The sequence below is a fragment of the Tenrec ecaudatus genome, chromosome 13 (genome assembly GCF_050624435.1).
Source record: "Tenrec ecaudatus isolate mTenEca1 chromosome 13, mTenEca1.hap1, whole genome shotgun sequence".
Lineage (NCBI taxonomy): Eukaryota > Metazoa > Chordata > Mammalia > Afrosoricida > Tenrecidae > Tenrec > Tenrec ecaudatus.
Genome location: NC_134542.1, coordinates 105,924,371 through 105,940,800, shown reverse-complemented (window position 1 = coordinate 105,940,800; position 16,430 = coordinate 105,924,371). Strand labels below are relative to the sequence as shown.

Sequence of the window (16,430 nt, the reverse complement as noted above, 5' to 3'; positions counted from 1 at the left end):
GCGCCCCAGAAGGATGAAGCTATCTGGTCTCATTAAGATTAGCAAGGGTTCATGAGGGAGAGGAGGCAGCGAGGGAGGGGGGAAAATGAGGAGCTGATATTATGGGCTCAAGTGGAAAGCAAATGTTTTGAAAAGGATGGTGACAACACATGTACAGATGTGCTTGACACAATGGATGTATGTATGGATTGTGATAAGAGTTGTATGAGCCCCCAATAAAATGATTTTTAAAAAAATGATTTACAGTCTTGAGAGTAATATATATGGTCACTATGAGATGACAGTGGGTTTTTATTTTATTACTTTTTAGGGAGAAAGGGCTGAGAATTGTTTATTATCCCTCTCGATAGTCACCAATATTGTAAGTGGAAATAGGAGAGAAAAGACGCTGTCAACATAAGTTAGTATTTTCAGAGGGAAAAATAGCACGTGTGGCATTCTAGATTCGAATGCGCAGAGGTGCAATCCCAGTTCTATGACTCCTGATGTGTGAGTTCACCCCTCAGAGCTGGTGTGCTCATGTGAAGGCAAGTGGTCAGTCAGCAATTTACTATTGAGTACTTAGGACTACATTCTGTGTCCTTGGTGTGGAAAACTCAAGAATGGGCAAAACGATCCCCAAACTGTGTGGAGTCTGCCTTCTAGTGGGGGGAAAAGAAGAAAGATAAAGGAGCAAACTATACATTAGATGATATAAAAATAATGACAACTAACAAAAATCACTGTCATTGAGTCAATTCTCACACTTAGAAACCCCATAGGAGCGAGAGGAACTGCTCCTGTGGGTTTCTAAGACTGTCAATCTGTACGGGAATAGAAAGCCTCATCCTTCTCCTAAGCAGCAGCTAGTAGTTTTGAACTCTCAACCTTTCAATTATAAGTCCAGAACTTAATTCACTATGCTGCCAGGTCTCTGTGGAGGAGGATATGTGTGTGTGCTGGTAGTAAAAAAAAAAAACAAAAAACTCTACCTTAGAAGTTTTTAAGATTGAATTCAGTGTGTGTGGGGCGGGGGAGCATCCAAAATTCTCAACAGACAGTAAATAACCAATACTCGACACTACCCTGCCCTATCCAAGAGCAGAACGGCTTCCAGGAGAGACCATGACTCCTTAGGCCTATGAATACCCTGCAGAGATTGGGTCGCCTCTAAGAGGTCTGGAGGAGGGCACACGAGTGCCTCTGGGTCAAACTCGATGATTTGAAACTCTTTTTACCCACTTGATGACCTCTTGATTCTGATTCAGTCTTTGTTCCATGGCTCCACCACTCTATGGATTCAAGTGCAGCTCACATTTTAAAAGTTCATCTATTTCACAGCCCATACTGAAGAGTACGCTGTTTAGCACATGTGAGAACCAGGCTGGCATGTATGTGGTGCCGTGCAAGTAACAGTCGTTGTTTTGATTGCTTTCTTACTGGTTGGTGGGCCCCCGTCCCAGTGTCTTTCATGAGTAGCCCTGAAAACCACCCCATTTCTGTTGCAGTGGGGATAGAGAACCAGGCAAGTAGGCTCTCTAGTAGATTGTTCTGACATCCAGAAGAATCCCTAGGCAGGAGAAGAGGCCTTGCCCAGCTGAGGCAAGCCTGGCTGACTCCCTGGAAGTGGAGGTGATGACAGCCACTCAGCCTGGTTGGGAGTGTAGTGATCCCATTCGGAATATCCCATCCGAAGGTATGTGATGTTCAGCTATCTGATGATTAAGATGGGAACAGTGGAAGGAGGCCTCTCTGAGCTAGCAGTGTCTGTAACTAGCCATTCCAGTCTGTCTTTTGCACCGATTATAACCATCGCCTAGGACCTTCTCAAATGAGCTCTCGACTTGTTGGTGTTTGATATAGCTATCATGCAGTGGAACAAAACACGGCCTGGTCCTGTACCATGTTCACAATTGCTCTTATGTCTGAGCCCTCAAGGCAGCCACTGTGTCAATCCACCTGCCAGCATTCTTCTTCTGTGTTGCTGCTCCGCTACTCTACCAAGCATGACGTTCTCTAGGGACTGGTCTCTCCTGGCAACATGTCCAAAGCACACGAGACGAGGTCTCATCATCCTAGCCTTTAAGGAATAGTCTGGCTGCGCTTCTTTCGAGCCAGATTGGTTTGTTCTTTAGCACCGCATGAGACTTTCAACAGTCTCCACCAGTGTCGTAATGGTGCTGACCTTTGTGCTATGTCTCAGCTTGCTCACTGACATCGAGATCCAGGAGGAGAAAATGGCATTCATGTTGCTTCTCAGCGCTAACAATGTATGATTCTAGACTGTGACACCCGGATCTGAGCTAAAGGGTGTGTGAGACAAGCTATTGCCCCGGGCTTTGACATGAGCATAAAGTGGGCGCATCCCACAAGAGAAGGGTTTCTCTTTAGCTGACGCTCCTTGCATTAGCCCTCTTGACTACAGCATTGAGACGGGCCCCGGCTAGGCATGTTTGCTAACACTTATGGTTGGCAGTATATACGGAGTATCCATTGTGCCCTAGACCTGCAAACACTTTCATGCATACCCTTATTTCACATCCACAATGGACCTATTTCTACCCAACGAAACACACGGGAAGAGGACGAGTGGTTGCCTGGTGCAAGTAGCTAGACAATGGGGGAACTTAGGGTTGAATTTAGATCCATCTGATTCCAAAGCTTGACTTGACCCATTTTCACTCTTTAAAATAGAGTAGAGTCATGGTAACCCCCTTGGAGAATGTATTAGCACTCACTTGGCTGAGTGGGAGAGAAGGATGGGGGTTAGAGCCACTGGGGTAAGCGTCATAAATATTGCTGGCCAGTATCGATGTGGTACAGATGTCAAAGGGATCCTGGTGGTGAAGTGGTTAAAGCATTCAGCTATCAGGCCAACAGGGCCCTTTCTATGTCTGTGGTGCACAGAACTCCCTTTGTGGAGCTCAGGTGCTAACCAAAAGCGTGGTGGATTGAAGCAACCAAGTGCGTTATAGTAGCAGAAAACCTGCTGGACGAGTGTGCCGGCTCAGTCAGGGACGCTCGTGCTGCTTCCCTCACTTGTCCATAGCTCCCATTACTCCTGGGAGATGCCCTCGACTCTCCTGAACTGCTCTGATGAGGATAGTCTCCTCGACTCAGTCCCCCGGGAGGTAGAAGCCCTGTCTTCTTCCATGGATTAAAGGTACAGCCACCTGGACTCCTCACTCTGAAATGCCTTTTCTGGGGGCTGGGGAGGCCATACATGATAATTGCCGTTGTTATTCTCAAAACTGGTCTTCCTCAGCCTTCATGAACCCTCTGTTTTATCCCTGAATCCAACCACTAGTTTTCCTTGGGCTGCACCCACCCCAGGATGCTGACAGAAGACATGGAGAAGCAGACAACAATCCTGGGTCCTGGAAATAGTTCAGTCTATCCCCATCCACACAGGGAATATCTGTGGCTCCATCCAGGAAGTGCTGCCTGGGATGACAACAATGTGGGGAAGAGGACTTGGTGGTAGTCTGGCACCTGTGTAAATGTCTGTCACAGCGAGAGTGACCCCATAATCACCTCGACTACATTCATGAAAGAAGTTCTTCACAACCTCAGCCTGTTTGCAGCAGGCTGATTCCTTACCCCACACCCCACCCCCAACACCCCAATTCGGACCCAGCCAGCTCAAGGCAGCCCCTGCACCCAGCCCATGGAAGTTCACCCTCTCCTGAATGGCAGAAAACTTCCCCAGGGTCAGGGGACAGCTTACTCAGTCCTGGCATCAAGGACTTTATGGAAAATGCCCACGATGGGGGGTTTCTCCTGCCTAGCTGCACAGTCAGCCAGAATACTTGCAGCCTCTAACCCATTGTTTGGAATGTAAATTCAGATCTAAGTTTAAACAGAGGAAAGGAGTTCCCCTGAGCTCCACCCTCAGCAGTCTGGGCAATTGCTTCAGTCCCTGCTACCTGCCCCAGGGCACTTCACTGCCATCTCCATATTGGAGATGGCACTTTCCATCTGGGTGAGCAGGAAGCGATATGAACCGAACTGCCTAGAACACATTATGTCAACTAACAGGCATCCATCAAACACACGCAAATACATGATGCCGAGATTTGTGCTCATGTTTTAGAGTTCCTGTGGTCTCAAGTCATCTTCCAACCTGCAGATTGGTTTCATATTATCACTTAAACAAAACTGATAAAACTTAGTATCAATGGGGTTGTAAGCAGACTACTCAATTTTCATGTAGCAATGTGAATTGATTCTTTATTTCTGGTGCTATCTACCAGAAAGTAATCTCACTGTTCAAAGTTAGATCATATCATTCCAAGTACCCTTTTCACACACAACCTAAGAAAAATAATAAGTGATTTGTGCAAAGACATCAGGCCTATTAATAAAAGTAAAATTAGAAATCAGCTGGAATACCCTTTAATGCGTTTGTATGATGCATATATTTAAGAGATTTAGCAAGAATAATATGATGCACTTCAAAGAGGACAACAGTGACATGATGATGTGGAGGGGAGAAGTTATTTGCGAGAGGAGATGTGTCTAGCCCTCCAATTTAGATAAGTTGAAACACGCCCACTCCCACCCCTGCCATTACCCAGCAACTGGACAAGATGTTCAACTACTCAGTCCCAGAGTAGAAGGACTTACTCACCTGAGAGAAAACCCCAAGAAGCTCCATGGAATAGTGATTAAGAGCCTGGGCTCTGGAGCCAGAACTTGTGTCTTTGACATATGAGTGATAGGAAAGTAATAGGACCTACCTCTTAATGTCTGTGGGGGTTAAATGAGTTTATATCTGTATGCTCCTAGGAAAAAAGAAATCTGCGTTTACATTATGTGCTTGTAAAAAATGTTTATTTCCTAAATGAGCAATATGAAAATGCACAAGCTGCCCTATTCTAAGGCCTCCCCAGCCAGGGGAAGGGAGTTGGAGGCACTCCTCAGGATCTAATGAGGGAAGGAATTTTTTTTTTGCCAAGACTGAAAAAAAAAAGCCTAAATAAACAGGGAAGCATGACTCAAAATAGAGATGTTTAGTGAGTGGACAGGGCACTGGAGTGAGAGCAAGCAGGCATGGCGTGCCAGGAAGAACGTCAGAATAAGAGTGTCCGAAGACTAGGTCAGGGTCAGGGACTCAGTGTGAGGAAGCTCTCCTTGGCAGACATCTCAGACATGTGGTCCCCTTCCAGGTGAGGATGTGCATTCTTTTTCATAAAAGATGGAAGCACTTTGGTTCCTGCATTCCTGACCTGCCTACAGGAAACCTGTGCTGGTTCCTTCCCCCCATCTCTATGAAGGCATACACACTTGTCTGCCTGTCAGATGTGAGCAAAGCACACCCAGATGCCCCTCAGTTCCTGTGTAAACAGTGCAGGGTGGGATTGAGGGAGGAATTTATACATGCACTGACACATGGATCGACCGGCAGTTAAAAATCAGGAAAAGTGTATATCAGTGTTGTCTTTTCTCGCTATACTTATTCAGTCTGTATGCTAAGCAAATCATCAGAGAGGGGGGATTGTATGAAGAAGTATGTAGCATTGGAATTGGAGCAAGGCTTATTATTAACAATCTTTAATATGCAGATAACACACATGCTCGCTGAAAGTGAGGAGACTTAAAGCACTTGATGAAGATCCAGGGTTTCAGCTTTCAGTATCAATTACAACTCAATGTAAAGAAAAGCAAAGCCCTCACAACTTGACCAGTAGGTAACAACACAATAACCTGGGAGAAGAGTGAAGTTGTCAAGGACTTAGACTTGTTTGCAGCCACAAACAATGTTCATGGAAACAGCAACCAAAGGAAATCAAGCATGCTCACCTTCCCTCACATGATCGTTGAATACAAATGGGTGCATAAGCAAATGTGAAGAAAGCTGATGGTGCCCAGCTATCAAAAGATATAGCATCTGGGGTCTTACAGGCTTGAAGATAAACAAGCAGCCATCTAGCTCAGAAGCACACATGGAAGAAACACACCATGAGGTATTGATGGGATCAGGGATCAGGCATTAAAGACCCCGAACTAAAAAATCATATCCATGTGAACGAGGGGGAGGGAAGAGTAGAGAACCAAAGCTCATCTGTAGACAATTGGCCATCCCTTACAGAAGGGTCACAAGGAAGAGAAGAGCCAGTCAGGATGCAGTATAGCACCTACAAAACACTCAATTTTCCTCTAGTTCTTTAATGTTTCCCTGCACACACACACACTATAAGGACCCCAGTTCTACCTTGCAAATCCAGCTAGACCAGAGCACGTACACGGGTACAGCCGAACTCTGGTACTCGACCGCATCAGTACTCGACATAATCTGATTTGTCTGATTTCGGACATGAAATGTCAAGAAAATTTTGCTTCGGAGCTTGAACAAAACATCAGACTCCAACCCAACACATGTGATTTTTAGAAACAAAAGCAGTTCTTGTTTTGGTCACTCTGTGTTAGTTGACATTGTCAGTACGCATTGTTTAATCCTTTTGCGGCTGTGTTCCAAGTGTTTTGCTATAAATTTTGTACTAACGAGTATACAAATGTGCTTTATACAATTAATGTATGTATGGATTGTGATAAGAGTTGTATGAGACCCCAATAAAATGATTTAAAAAATGGGTCCTAAGAAAGAATTTTTGAAAAGAATCATGATAAGGAACTGATCAACTGTGTTATCAATAATGTTGATGATAATTTAGTAAACCCTTTTAGAAAACAATTAAGGAAATGCCAACAACTCTCCACATTAGACAAATTTTTGTTTAGAGAAAGCCAGCCAGGTCCTAGTGAAAAAAGGCAAAGAATGGTAAAACCACCTGAAAGCAGCTCCCGGTTGATTTTATGGAAGGGGCTTCCCCTTCCAAACAATGACTCTCTCCACACCTCCTCTCCACATCCATGTCCACAGATCCAGATGCTCATCAGTCTCAAGGCATGTAGTTGTTTAAGACTTTATAAAAATGTTGTGTTTCTTATTTAAATTATATTATTTATCTCTGAACTTATTTACTTTGAAATTTGTGTAATGTTTTGTATAAAAAGCCAAGGTTAGGGTAAAAACTTGGTGGTTGAGAATGGATTAATCCATTTTCAGTTATTTCTTATGGGAAAAATTGATCCGAACTCAACTGCATTGGAGCTCAACTGGATCGCATCTCAATGCTCCTTCTAGAATGGATTGGCGTCAAGGTCTGGGGATCTACTGTACAAATAAGAGCTCGCAACCCAGAGAATCTCAGGAGCAATAATGAGAGTAGTAATACCAAGAGAGTAGTGATACCAAGAGCAGACAGCAGAAAAATGGGTGAAAGGAGATAGCGGTCAGTGTAAGACATGAAAAAAATAATAATTTATGGATTATCAAGAGTTCATGAGGGAGGGTGAGGGAGGGGGAAATGAGCTGATATCAAGGGCTCAAGTGGAAAGAAAATGTTTTGAGAATGATGCTGGTAACATATTACAAAGGTGCTTGACACAATGGATGGATGGATTGTGGTAAGAATTCCCAATAACATGATTTTTGAAAAAAGAGAGATCAAAAAGCACATTGCATTGGGTAAATCTGTTGCACATGACCTTTTTAAGGTTAAAAAAAAGTGAGGCTGTTTCTTTGAGAACTAAGGTACTCCTGATCCAAATCACGGTATTTTGAATCACCTCACATACATGTGAAAGTTGGCTACACTATATGGAGGACTGAAAAAGAATAGATTCATTTGAATTAATGTATTGGCAAAGAATATTGCACTTACAACGGACTGCCAAAAACCAAACAGATCTGTGATAGAGGAAGCGCAGCCAGAACGCTCCTCAGAAGCAAGCATGGTGAGATTTTGTCTCACGTGCTTTGAGCATGTTGTCAGGAGAGATCAATCCACGGAGAAGGCCGTGTTGCTCGGTAAAGTCGTAGGGCAGTGAAAGAGAAGACTTTAACAAGGTAGATTGACACAGGGGCTGCATCAAGGGGCTCACATACAAGAACAACTGTGGGAAGGGCACAGGTGGAGGCAGTGTTACATTCTGTTATACATGCGGTTGTAATGAGTCTCAGACAACTCGATGGCTCTGAAACACCTCTTGTGTGCCAAGGCAGAGCTACACACGCTGAGGTGTGGGGTTTCCAAGGGCAGGAACAAATTCTCCCATGAGGATCACCAGTAAAGGGTTGCTACTTTCCCAAGTCGATGGGCCGACGTGTTGAGGACTGCTCCCAGCCCTGGGGTTGAGATGGTTTGTAGGGGGTGTTGGATGCCGTGGGAAGACTCTGTGGGGAACATTTCCTGAGATCTAGTTTTTCTCTCAGGAGCCCTGGTGGCATGTGGGCTACGAACTGACCTGCTGACCACACGGGCAGTGGTTCATCGAGATTTAAATCTCAAAAACCTAAAAGGGCAGTTCTACTTTGTCCTATATTGTTGCTATGAATCCGAATCAACTTAATGGCAATGATTATTTCGGATGATTTATTTGGAGGGAGAGTCTTCGACCCTCAGGTGGATTCCTCTTGCTCTTCTAAATAACCAAAGACTCTAAGATTCTGGCCTAAGGGGGATGACACAACTTTCTGAGCGCCATTTAGGAATGCCTTAGCTTAGACTTTCTTACACACTGTAGAGACAAATCTATTATTTATTAATTTTTAAAGTAGCATCGATGCCATTAAATGGGAGCACACAGTGGTGGCAGCATTTGGCTCTTGTCACCATCGCCAATACTAGTACTTAGTTTTCATTTTTGATTTATTTTTTCATGATTTCCTCTTCACTCTGATTTCAAACATTCATCAACATCAGTCAATGATTGATGATAATGAATCCGATAGAACTTAATGACCCCACAAAGAAGATGAAGCTATTTAATGGCTTGAGGGCCTTGGCCAGTGTCAGGAGAAGGAAGTAATCGGACCGGTTGGAGAAACTAAACACCCCTACACACGTGACAAGTGCTAAGGGTCAACACTCGGATTTCCAGAATCTATATTCAAACCACTTAACGACATAGCAGGGAAGCAGATGATCAAGAGTGTTTATGAAGTTCACCCATGGTGTTGTCAAGCTTTACTCAACTCTACATTAAAAAGGAGCCTGTGCATTGCTTGCATTTCATTTTGATCAAAGTTATTATCCCAGACTTGACAGATGAAAGGAATGAAAATATACAGTCATGAAAGGACTATTAATATCACAAGCACAGATGCGGTCATCTTATTCTCCCTAATACATGAAAACGCTTTCTGTTTTTAAAATGTATCCCTAAGAGAAAGAAGTAGAATGGCCGCAAGCCTTGGGTATAAACATCGTTGATTTCAGTTCTTCTGATTTTGCAATATTGTATAGTTTATTTCAAGTCATCAAAAAGGCAATGTGGAAATTGATTAATAACTAAACCCAATTCACTGCCTCACGTCGATTCCTCTCAAAGGGACCCTATAGGGCAGGAGAGAGTACCCCTGTGTGTTTGACTGTAACTCTTTTTCAGAATAGCAAGCCCAGTCCTTCTCCGGAGGCGCAGCTAGTGGTTGGGGACTGCTGACCTTGAGGACGGTGGCCCTATGGGTAACCACGATGCCACCAGGGCTCCTTAAAATGCACAGTACTTACAAAGAAAACTCATTTTTAAAAGCGTTTTTAGTGGCTGCCATTTTAAAAACGTGTTCTTGTTTTATGCGTTTTCCCTTGTGTGTGCAAAAGAAGTTAGGAAATTTTGGTAGCTCTGCACACTTAGATCTAGAGATTAAAACCAGTGATCGGGTTCCTGGGAGAGAAAGGGACAAAAATGTACAACCTTCACAAGATTGTTTTCAGGAACGCCCTGCTTCCTGCCTTGCATGTAACAGGTCTCTCGCTGGCATTGGTCTTTCTCCCTGAGAGGAGAGCCTGCAGGCCAGTGGGTAGGGGGAGGCTCTGATTAGTCTGTAGCAGGCTGGGCTGGGTGGTTATCTCCCCAGAGGCCCGAGAGACAGCGTGGGAGAAAACCTCGCCAGTGCAGCCCATGTGGGCAGCCCACCAAGGACCCTTAACACTGGAGCCTTGTTAACAAGCAGGCTACAAAATTAGACCCAACCATCAAACGGGTTGAGGCAGTGGGCGCTGAGGTGACAAAGGCCCTCTGAGGCTTCCTTTGACTTTAATTTCTTTCCAGTAAGTCAGAGTGGTCTTGCCCCCGGTTGGATGAAGGGCACTCTGCTTGCCCAGAACGGCAGGCCCTGTTTGGAGGATGAAGTCCAGTGAGTGAGTCCTCTCAGGCCAGGCAAGACCACCTACTCAGCCACTCAGGCCTGTCTCTTCCTCACGGCCCCAGCTGCCAGCTGCGGAGAGAGCCCCAGCTTTCCTCTCAGCCTTCCCTGTCATCTTGGGGAAGGGGCGGGGCGGGGCCTTCTATGTGGGCTGGCCCTGCAGAGACCCCCATGCCCCGTTCCCCTAAATGCAGCGTGGCCAGCATTTATCAGGTGTTCTTTCAGCCTGCACAGCAAGGATGGAGTCCAGGGAAGACGCTGGTAATCTCATTTACAACGAGTTCAAGCGGGACAATGGGTCTGTGCGGCAAAGATTACCCTGCCAGTCACAAAAGATGAAGCCCTTTTCATCTGATCATCAAAACTGTCCTTCCAGTGACCCCTCTGCTGGGTGCGACACAATGGTCCACCCACCTTGTCAGCACCCGGGCTACAAAAAACCATCACTGGGGTCGTGCACACAGGGAAAGATCATTTTGAGGGTCTGCGGGCTGTGTGTGGCGGTGAGAGAGGGGAGGATGAAGGGGGTCACGGGGGGAGGTTCCCTCCGGTGCACCCATGACCTGCGCTGCCAGAGGACCGGGTAGGAGGACCAGGAGGCGGCTGTTAGCCTTGGGGAGGCCTCCGTGTGAGAGGGCAGCAGGTCTCAGCGTGAGTCTCTAACGACACACTGGTAACTAGTCACTACCGGCAAGTTTGTTTCTTCAGATGCAAGGCCAATGACGAAGAATTTTTTTTTTTTTTTTAAAGAATGCTGTTTGTGAAAGATTCCAAAGCCCCGTGCAAGTTCTTGCTACTTAATTTTCTGGCCAGCATTTTGACATCCTCTTGCTCCCCCGGGTTTGTATGATAACATCTTACCATTTACGTTTGCTCTAGAGAGCGAGTCCTAAGGGCCTTTCTTAAATGCATTGGAAAGAATTTGCTTGAATGTACATATTTTGTAAGGATCAGGACTCTAGGCAGTAGGGCGTGCCCCCACATGTCTGTTGACTTGGAAGCCTCCGAGACCAACACCATGTGGGTAGAGAAGTGGCACGCAGGAGACAGAAAGGAAACACCCGACAGAGATGTTTAGAAACACGCTGTCTTCATGAAAAGGGATCCACTGAACAGACGCAGGTGGTCAATCGACATAATAGTGCACAAAAGCAGTGTTCCGATCCTACTTTGGTAAGTAGTGACTTTGGTCTTAAAAGTTTGTGAGCAGCCATGTAAGATGAAAATTTTGGTCTCTCCTTGTCCAGAGGAAAGAAGAGTGTTGAAAATGGAAAGACATGAAAACAATTAGTCCAAAGGACTAATGGACAACACAAATATCAATCCTCCCACACCGAGAGCAGAACTAGTTGGTACCTGGCTATCGCAATCAACAGCTTTGAGAAGGATCACATTAGAAGGTCCTGGATAAAGTAGGAGAAAAATTTTGAATCAAATTAAAAATCCTAAATGAGAGCAGGGTTTGGAGTAGATAGAGATTGGGGGGACCCCTAAGTCACTGACTGTGCGTCACTCATCAGGTATGGAACTAAACTCAGCCACAGGGTTAGAATTAATGACCATTGAAGACCAAAAGGGAATCATTTCCCAAGGCCACAGGTTTAGGAGAGAAGGAGAAAAGGTGAGGGGTGTCAATAGGCAGCAGTGGGATAAACAATGGTACATCCATCGAGGGTATTGAAATGGAGGAGTTGAAACAAAATAAATGTAGTAAATTGTTGGGTGTAAAACTCATGCCATTCTTTGTAAACTTTCAGTTAAGTCACAATTAAAAAGTTTTAAAAAGTAAGTGAAAGACCAAAGATATCATTGATGCAAATTCACCGAGAGCTAATTGGTGCTTGGTGATAAATCTGTGTGGGCAAAATCTGTGGTCAAGATTAGGAGGGTACAGATGACTCTTAAAAGAGGATGGCTGTGATTTCCTGGTTCCACTGAAGGGGCTCGCTCATTCACTACTGCCATCAAATCGATTACAGCTTATAACGGTCCTCCAAGACAGGGGAGAGCTGCCTCTGGGGTTTCCAAGACTGTAACTCTTTAGGGGAGTAGAACGCAGCATTGAACTGTGGAGCCTGTGGTTAGAACCCCACCTCTACGCCGCAGTGGCGCTAGGGACATTAGAGGTGCGGGGCCCAGGAATTACCGCTGGTGCCTTCTCATGGGCCATGCATGGTGCCTAGGAAGAACTGCGAAGAGCTGACCACCATTGGGAAGAAAACCCCACAGGGGACCTGTCCTCTGGGCTGTGTGTGGCCTAGCATGCTGCCAGGGGCTCTGATTCCTCTATCCATCTTGAAGGACCCGGGTGGAAATTAAGCAGAGGAGTTTCAGGTGAAACCAACCCAGACGCTTTCAGCTTGGGGGGATGATAGCGGAGATCACATCACAAGTGCCGAGGATCAGTTTGGTTTTGTATGCAATTTTGTACATTAAGACACCCTTCTATTGATCTTTGTCTGGCCAAATCAATAAGTCCCCACCCCAAGTGGAGCTGATCAGATTTGGCTGATGCAATTCTCTCCGGACCTTACACTCAACCATGGGTGAGCTTCACCAGGAACTAGGAAGTGCTCCCTTACCTGGCTAGGGGCGCAGACATGCCTTCATCCACCAACCACCAGCGCCTTCCTTACCTGACTAGGGGCACAGACGTCCTTGCGTTCACCAATCACCAGCAGCCTCCCTTACCTTGCTAGGGGCGTGGACATTCCTGCCCTCACCAGTCCTGGACAGGTACCTTTGGCCAGGGACTCAGGAGCGCCTGCTCCACCAATCCCTGGCAGACACCTCTGCCTAGTCAGGAATCCAGACAAGCCTGTGCCTTCCAATCCCTGACCACCTTACTAGATATGGGCCCAGGGCCAGTCCAGCTACAGGTCTCCCGGCTAGAAAAAGGTCACCCCTGTAGCCTGGGTGTGACTCCCTCGGCCCGGATGATCCCACTTTCTGACTTCACCCAGGTGGGGATTTTCCCCCAGTAAAGCCTGTTTGATAAAAATTCGGTTGATTCGGTTTCTGGCACCTCTCGACTACCTTACAATCTCTTCTGAGATGGCCACATTCCTGGGAGGAGAGTGAGACAGATTCAGTTATGCCTATTCAAATTTTTCCTAAAAAGAAAACAAAACAAATGATTTACTTCCACAACATGGCAGAGGCTGGGATGGCATTTGGATGTGGGTGTTCTTACTTCAGTTTTACCTATGGGCTTTTTCATTACAGGGATGAATTATATGGATATGGACATTTATGGGTTCTCAGGTCACAGAACACTATAATTGAGGAATACTATTGTGTCCCAATAGTATATATATATATTTTTAACTAGAAAATAGGTCATTTTTCTATTCAAATAAAAATAAAAACAGATGTCAACAAACATATCTAATTTATTACAGGAGCTGTTTCCGTTTAAAGGAAACCTTTGCCAGGGAAGACAAATGCTGCTCCTACTCTCTTCTTTCCTCCTTCTTCCCCTCTTCTTCTGCTCTCCCTCCTCCACTCACGCCTGCTCTTCACCTCCTCTGCGCTTTCCCTCTCCCGTCTGCTTCTCCTGCCCTCCCCCAGCATCTTTTCCTCTACTTTCCTGCTCAGCCCTGCCTCCTGTTTTCCTTCTGTCCTTCTTTCTTCACCTCTCTTCTCCTGCCCTCTCCTTTACTTCATCAGTACAGATGTTGGGGATCGATCAGCACCATCATGTAAATTTAGGACAACACCACAGGCAGTTATTTCCAATGTTTGGTGTTAACCCAACATTTAACATTTTTAAATTTATTTGCTTGGATTTTTATTAGGTAACACATGCACATGTTTTACAAATAAAATAATCTCCCTCCTGCTCTGTTACCAAATATAAAGTTTCTTCCATCATCCAATTAAAACAAGATCAACAAATAACAATCATTATTGATTTCTTATGTGTCTGTCCAGAGATTTAATAATCATGTTTTTATAAGCAAAAATAAATAGATATCACTTATTTCATAGAGCTGTCTATACAATCACTAACAAGACAAGAAATAAAGAAAAGTCTACAGCAAATGTCATGAGACTTTGAAACTTGCATGTGAATAGAGTTACTGAAACAAATTAAAGGAATTATGAAATCAAAGAGCTGAACAGAATATTCCACAGGGTAGCATGAGCAGAATAAGTATTATCATAAAATATGGAAATACCTATGTTTATATAACCCCAAAATAGCATACTCAGCATATCTCAAGTTGAAACAATTGAAAGAAAAAATTTATGCTTTGAGTTGTAATATCGAAAGTTCCCATGGCTAAGATATTGAATGATAGATACAGAAAGCATCAAAAGAACATGGAAGGAATGTAAAGTTAGTGTAAAATAAAGAATCAGGCAGTGTTCAACCATTTTCAGAGGTTGCAATGATCAAGAACTGATGTATTGAAGAACTCCAGCCAGCATTGATTTTATAAGTAATAAAGAAGGCACTAGAAATTGATGTAATGCCAACTGCAATGTTCCAACAAGCTTATAAATCATTGAAAACACTCACTGGTGTATACTATAAAACTCAGAAGACAGTTACACAGCCAACTGACAGGAAAAGATCCATACTTATGCCCAATCCAAAGAAAAATGACTAGCAGTGTGTGGAAATTATCAAATAGTATCATTAATATCAGATACAGGTAAAACTTTGCTGAAGATAATTTTTTTAAAAATGTTTGTAGAAGTACATTGACTGGGAGCTTACAGAAACTCAAGCAGGATGCGGCATGAGATATGGACCTTGACTGAGAGCAGAGAATGCCAGAAAGATGGTTCCTTGTGTTTTATTGACTATGCAAAGACATTCAGCTGTGTAGATCATGGCCAACTATGGATAATGGATGAAATAAAAGAGCTGAACAAAAAATTTCAAAGGACAGCTCAAAAAGACTAAGGCAAATATTATAATTAAATGTGTGAAGACTGAGAGTTAGAAAATAAAAAAGGAACAACACATTTAGTATACCTTAAACAAAAGGAACTAAAGGGAAAAAAATCAATCCTCTAGTTGCAATCTTGAAAGATCCTCTGGTCAAAATATTGAATGATTCAGGAAGCATCAAAAAATGATGGAAAGAATCCATAGAGTCTTTGTACCAAAAAGAACTGTGTTCAAAAGAGCATGAAACAGTGATCCTGAAGGGATAAATTCAATCTTCCCCGAAGGTACTAGCCAAAAATAAGGCTCAGACATTGTGGGAACACCAATGGAAATGTCTCAACAAGCTGATGAAGCACTGGAAGCATTCACTCATCTCTGAAAAGAGATTTGGATGATATCTACTTAGTTAACTGACTGGAAGAGATCCAAAGGAAAGTGACTCAAGAGAATGTGCAAATTATAGAATAATTTCACACGCAAGAAGAATTTTGCTGAAGGTACTCCAACAATGGTGTAGTGGTACATTGACGGGGAGTTTCCAGAGATTCTGGCCAGATTGAGAAATCTTGGAACAAGGGATATTGCTGATATCAGATGGCTCTTAGCTGAAAGGAGAGAATACTAGAAAGATATTTACTTGTTTTTTATTGAGTATGCAAAGACACTCAGTTATGTGGGTCATACAAACTATGAATAGCATTGAGAAGAAAGACAAATCCTAGAACACATCATGGTACTCATACAGAAGCTGGATCTGGAGCAAGAGTCAGTCATTTGAACAGAACAAGGATTATTTCATGGCTTAAGATTGGGAAAAGTATGTGTCAGGGTTGTATCCCTTTCCCCTATTTATTCCATCTATTTGCTGTGCAAGTCATCCAAGCAGTGGGTCTGTCTGAGGGACACAGCATCAGAGCTGGAGCATTAACTACCTGTGAGAGGCAGGGGACAGCCTGCTGCTTGCTGCAAACAAGAAGGAATTTATGCACTTGCTCATGAAAATTAAAATTTTCATACTGTAGCTTTCAGCACAGATTACAATTCAATCCCAAATCCTCACAATTGGAACTACTGACAATATCATGTTAAATGGAGAAACAAATTGAAGTCAAACAGTCAATATAGCAGTCAATAAATCAAATAAGATATTGCATTGGTTAAAACTGCTGAATAAAACATCTCTCTTTTTATTAATGGTTTTATTTGCATATAATTTACATATCACACAATTCAATAGCTCAATTATATTAGGATGAATTATGCAATCTTCACGACAGTCAATTTTAGAAGCTTATTTCTTTCTTGTACTCATTGTTATTAGCTCCCCATTTCCCCCCA

General features: G+C 43.8%; 1 pseudogene; it reads left to right on the top strand.

The window, feature by feature from the left end:
- Positions 1 to 5,031: 5,031 nt before the first annotated feature.
- Positions 5,032 to 16,430, top strand: part of LOC142424058 (transcription initiation factor IIA subunit 2 pseudogene) — a 30,422-nt pseudogene continuing 19,023 nt past the window's right edge.